General features: G+C 37.3%; 1 long non-coding RNA gene across 1 annotated transcript; it reads left to right on the forward strand.

The window, feature by feature from the left end:
* Positions 1-3363: 3363 nt before the first annotated feature.
* Positions 3364-4001, forward strand: LOC143793985 (uncharacterized). The gene is made up of 3 exons (XR_013220364.1): positions 3364-3460; positions 3560-3670; positions 3854-4001. It is a non-coding gene; the product is annotated as an uncharacterized LOC143793985 (long non-coding RNA).
* The last annotated feature ends 2703 nt before the right edge of the window (positions 4002-6704 follow it).

Below are 6704 nucleotides of genomic sequence, written 5' to 3' on the forward strand. Positions count from 1 at the left end.
TCTTAGTAAGCCTTAATTTTCCGGACATGGATAGCGATATCCCAGTATCCAGTAGTAGTGAAGTCTCCCCCTTTCTGGGTGGAGTACCTTCTTCATACATGCCCCCTATCTCTCCGGGTAATATGATCGATCTATTTGAAACCCTGGTCTTAAAAGACATGGAGGCTCTGGTATATAGAAAAGCTGCCCCCAATTTAACTCATGAAGAGACTGAGGCTCTAAAAGAAATTATCAGCTGGACGGATGTAATTATTCGTCCCGCTGATAAAGGGGGAAAGACGGTCCTTCTACCTAAAGAAGCGTATCTAGCCGAGGCACATCGACAGTTGTCTGATAGATCAATTTATGTGAGACTATCTGGTGATCCGACTTTGAAATATAAAGGGGAATTGTGTACTTTTCTTAGAAGAGCAGTGGAAAATGGGGTTATTCCGCAAAGGAAGGCAGAAAAATTACTCCCTGAATATCCAACTAAACCCCACTGGTACTATTTTCCTAAGATCCACAAATCCATGATTGCTCCCCCTGGGAGACCAATCGTGTCTGGAATTGGTTCTTTAACAGAACCTTTATCCCAGTACATTGATTGGCTCCTACGCCCCCTTCTCTCAGACGTGCCGTCCTACATTAAGGACACTAATTCATTCTTGAATTATGTGCAGGAATTTGTATGGCAGCCGGGGTTCTCCATGGCCTCCATCGACGTGGTCAGTTTGTACACTAACATCCCCCAAAAATTGGGTGTGGATGTCATTAAACGCATTCTAGAGACTACCAACAAAAGTCAGGAATATATTAAATTCGTGTGTGGAGGGTTGGACTTTATATTAAGTCACAATGCCTTCACCTTCCTTGACACCTGGTACAGGCAGACCAATGGGACTGCCATGGGGACCCCGGCTGCATGTACTTTCGCCAATTTGTATATGGCTATCTTCGAAGAAGATTATATTTACTCACACAGGAATGAGTTCTTGATGCACATCAAATTGTTCATCAGGTATGTTGATGATTTATTCATAGTGTGGGACGGCACAGAAACTGAGTTTAATTTATTTGTGGACTACCTGAATGGTGGCAATACAATGGGTATGTCCTTTACTCACAAATTTGGGGGTAAGAGTTTAGAGTTCTTGGATGTTAATGTGGAGGTGGTAGAACATAAGATATGCACATCTATTTTTCGCAAACCGATTGCAGTAAATTCGATCTTACACTACAATAGTTTTCACCCAAATCATACAAAAAAGTCACTACCATATAGTCAATTGTTGCGTACACGTCGTATTAATAACACACAGGAAGGCTTTAAACGACAATCTGAGGAGCTTTTGTCTAGGCTCCGTGATAGAGGCTACCCTGATGATATATTAGAGTCTGCAGTCAGTCGAGTAGAGACTAAGACCCCGAATATTAGAGAAAACGGACATGATCCATCTGACCAAAGATTTGCGTTTTGTTTTCAGTATGGTCCGTTAGATCGAGAAATTAGATCTACGATTCGAAAACACTGGCATATTTTGGAAAGAGACAGAGAATTGGTAGGTAAAACTGGAAGTGGTCCACTAATATCTAATAGACGAGGGACCCGCATTAGAGATATGTTGATACACAATCGGGTGACGAAAGATAGAACCACATGGCTGGAACGGGGCATCCCAAAAGGTAATTATCGATGTGGCCATTGCCACTTCTGTCGTTTTCATACCATTGGATAAACATTGAATATTGGCCCCATTACACATGCAGTTCGACAGTTTATTTCTTGCAAGACAGAATATGTCGTTTACGTTATATTCTGTCCATGCAAGAGGTTTTACATTGGCAAAACTATCCGTAAATTGTATGTCAGGTTTAGGGAACACTTTAAATCCATTTCTTCGGGGAAAGGTGCTTTGAGATTGATTGAACACATCAGAGAAGCCCATGGAGGAAATCCAGAGGTATTGACATTTGCGGGGATTGAGAGAATTTCTCTCCCCACACAGGGGGGCGATCTACATAAAATATTATTGCGACAGGAGGCTAAATGGATTTTACGAACACGTGCCACTGGCCTAGCCGGCATGAATGACAGGGTAGACATGTCCGTTTTTTTATAGTCCCAAATTGTAACTATATTATAATGTTGCATATTACTGCCGTATTTGGCTAGTGGTATTTATTAATCCTTGCTTGTGAATTAACCTGGTTTGTTAATGTTCTCCTTTTATTTCACAGATCCCGAGACATTTCAGCCTGATTATATTTATATTTACTTTACAGTTATCATTTATTAGTTCCCTTGCTGTTCCATTCATCTTGCCCGCTGTTATTGTCATTTTTTATATTTCTTGTGAATTTCGGACTTTAGTATCATTTACTTTTCTCTCTTCTTGAAGATGTATAATATGTACTCCAGAATTTTGTACTTTGATGCTTGATTTTAAATGTTTTTAATAAGCACTGTGCACCTTGTGTAGCCTGATTGGAATTTGACGCAGGAGGAGCGATGTAATTACTCACCTTCATATTGCGGCGTCACTTCCTCTCAGGCAGACCCGTGGAAGCGCTCCCTTTAGCGCGAAACGGCCGTCGTCTCGTCTGACATGCTTTGCACTCTCCCACATCCCCGTGCCGTGAAGATACTTTTCTGTATGTGATTCTAATAAAGGAATTTCGAACTGCCAACCTGGTGAGTGCTATGGCGTTTTTCTACTACTAATTATTCCATAAATATGTTTATACTAAGCAAAACATAGGTAATACGGAATAAGTCTTGCTATATTAATTTTACACAACAAATATGGTTTATACAGTAAACTATTTTATACACCTCAGCAACTAAATTTGCGACTGCTGCATAAATATGTTTATACTAAGCAAGACATAGGTAATACGGAATAAGTCTTGCTATATTAATTTTACACAACAAATATGGTTTATACAGTAAACTATTTTATACACCTCAGCAACTAAATTTGCGACTGCTGCATAAATATGTTTATACTAAGCAAGACATAGGTAATACGGAATAAGTCTTGCTATATTAATTTTACACCATAAATACTGGTTATACCGTAAAACTATAACAGCTATTAACTATTGTATTACACAAATTATGTCATAATAAATATACGGTTAAATTATTAAAACAAATAATGCCGCTAGCCGCCAATATAATACTAAATTATTAAAACAGATACACCATAAACAGGGGTTATACCGTAAAAACTATATTATACTATGTCAGATGCTTTAATCCTTTGTATGTAACACGAACTAAGTGCAATTACTCATACAGATACTGCCACGCAGCCATCGGTCTATATGCCGGAAAACTGGTGTGTTCCCGAACCATGTGAAAATCTGGATTCAGACGTCGAGATCATAGATGTCAAGAACACTGTAATTTCGCCACTACCCGATGCTTCTAAAAGATGCGGAAATTCGTTAAGCAGGTGTCTCAAGAATAGAAAAGGTAATGGTTCACTTGAAATACATACGGTTCTCACTTTTGTGTAGAAAATCACTTCTGTGTTAACTAATAGTTATATTTTATTTACATCTGCGAAACTAGCTGTCAGAAAAATTCAATTTGAAAAAGAGAATATCCCCGTCTCGACGAGTTTGAACAATGCGCGGTCCATTAAACCAGGAGCTGCGGAGGTGCAATTCCCGGTTCATACTTGTAAGTATATATCTAGTCTGATCTATACTGGATTTATGCAAATATTGTTACAATGATTTCATGGATAACTGTCGCCGGTAAGTTTTCAAATATTACGCAGGATCATAGATAAGTGTCGGCGTGTAGCTTTTCCAATTTTACACCAGTTTCGCGGATAACAGACACTTGCATCTTTTCTTTTAGATACGTCGGATCTTCAACCACGAGATTTGCAGCGGTGTAATTACGGATCTGCACAGAATCAACCACAAAGAGCTAATGCGTCTGTGAGAACAACGCCTCTTTCGCCCATCTGTGTTGTAGATCGTGAGGAAAGCTATGCGGCACCCAAACACTCTGGGAATCCAAGCCCCAAGATTTCACGTCAAAAATCTAAGAATGTTTCAAGAAAGCGATTTGCATCACAGATCGCTAGTCCCTGTATAACTCAGGAGGCCAATAGCACAGTCAGCACTCCACAAGTTACTTCTGAAAACAGAGAAATTGAACAGCACTCCGAGGGTATGTGGTCACCCACAGTTCCGTTCCATATACGGGTGTGTCAAGCTGTACAATCTGCAGATTCTGCTCTTGCAGGATCTTCTAGCGATTTTGGCAATGTACTACCTCTAAAGAAACGCTCAGTATCACGGCGCCGTGTAAGTAAAAAACAGAATGTTGCTGAACATTCATCTTACACAGGGACCCCTGTGTGGATTGATGAACACAATAAAATCTTTATTGCCATGTCTGCTCAGTACGTCTATACCAAACTCGCACAGATCAAACTAAAATCTTTCTGTGATACGTATGAAAGACTGATAAATGCCTGTCCAACTCCTGACATTATCGCTGAACTATATGCTTTTAAACTAAATCATGCATGTGTACATACACCACACCTGTGAATTTAAATAAATCTAAATCCACCTGACTAAACCTGGCTTTAAACTAAATCATGCATGTGTACATACACCCCTCTGTGAATTTAAATAAATCTAATCCACCTGACTACACTTGGCTATCTATGGGCTGAAAAATTAACTAAAATAACACCGTAAAGATCTTATAGAACCAGAGTCATTAAGAAGGCTCTACAGATGCTGGCTAGTTCCAGAAGACAGCCAGCAGCTAGAAGCAGGCGAAAGACAGATTGCAACGCTATAACTACACAATATCCCCAGAGGTTATTATATGATTCAACCACAGTTTTACACATCCATGACAACCCTGGAGGTGTCAACAGCAGTGCTGATCCAGTGTGATTTTAACACATCAAAAACACAAACATTTTTATAGCTTGTTTTAATTAATTACCTGCAGGTCAGAACACATATTTGAAGTGTAATGATATATGTTAATTGTACATGTGGTTATTTTTATATCATCCAGTACGAATTTTATAGTATTGAAATGTCTTTGAGATGTATTTATTTTATTACATTAAAATCTTTAAAATTTACAATACCGTGTCTTTGCTTTTTTTTAGAAATGTATAAAACAACCGCTTTATACTTGTCAAAACACAGGATATACATAATATGTCCATACAATGAGTCTGCTGTGTTATAAAACACAATTTTGACACAATTTTGCACTATATGATTATTATTATTATTATTATATGTGAATACCGACTCTGATAAAAAAAATCAAGAGATCGCTGAAATTGTGGGACATATAAACCAAAGATATAAAAAGAATGCTGAATTTTTACTAAGCAGGTTACTGCAGAATAGAAATGTTACAGCCTGGAATAATAAATAAAAAGAATGGTGAATTTTTACTAAACAGGTTACTGCAGAATAAAAATGTAACCACATGCTGAGCATTATGGACTGCAGGCAGAAAAATACAGCTTACAGAGGCAAACTCACAAACAACTAAAACTCATAAGCAACTACAAATAATATGAAAATCTAATAGGATATAAAATAAACACCATCACCCCTGCTGTATGTTATTGTATATCATGCTGTAATCCATATACAATGTATTGTGTCTGATACATTGCATTGCCGCATCACTCTAACACTGGGCATTATATGAGAATTACACTATCATACAATATTGAGATTTAGCTAACATTGCAGTCTGATACATACTTTAATAAAGTCTTTTAAAACTCATACAATGACTGTCATTTTTCATAATATTGAGAATTATACTATCATGCAATGTTGAGAATTAGCTAACATTGCAAAGTGTGACTGTGGTTAGCTGGCCGCATTGCTGTATCACTCTAACACTGGACATTATCTGGACAGGGTGCGGCATCTCTGTGCTGAAAAATTATGCTGTCGCTGCTTCATTCTAAATGTGTAGGGGTCAGCTCCCTGAGCAGCACTTGTAACAGGCAGCTGGATAGCATTTTTTATTATTAAGGCTCGTATTTTTATTACACTCGCCACTGCTATATGTTATTGTATATCATGCTGTAATCCACATACAATGTATTGTGTCTGCTACATACTTTAATAAAGTATTTTAAAACTCATACAATGACTGTCATTTTTCATAATATTAAGAATTATACTATCACACACTATTCTATTAAGCATTGCATATAATGTAGGCGTGATGTTGAAAATGAGAAACTGTGTTATAAAACACGTGTAAAAATGAGAATCCTAGGATATAATTATATAACTGGTCCATCTAATAGGATACAATTATATAACTGGCACAGCGTGTTATAAAACACATATAAATGAGAATACCAGTATCAAATAATAGTGCAGAAACACAGAATATACATAATATACCCCGTAAAATGGATCTGGTGTGTTATAAAACTCATATAAAACAAATAAATACACGACAAGGATATAAATTATATAATTGGCATAGTGTTCACTAGATCAAATTAACAATATCAAACTATATCAAAAGCTGTATCATATAGCTTTAAGAGAGCATAATGCCCTGAGATCAAAAAATGCACAGCATAATCAATTGTTTATGCAATTATATAAATTTATTGACAAAATACAAACAAGGATAGCACTAGTATTAAAGAGGATCAGGTGTATGACACATAGGTACACCAGCACAG

The sequence above is a fragment of the Ranitomeya variabilis genome, chromosome 1, assembly GCF_051348905.1.
Source record: "Ranitomeya variabilis isolate aRanVar5 chromosome 1, aRanVar5.hap1, whole genome shotgun sequence".
Classification (NCBI taxonomy): Eukaryota; Metazoa; Chordata; class Amphibia; order Anura; family Dendrobatidae; genus Ranitomeya; species Ranitomeya variabilis.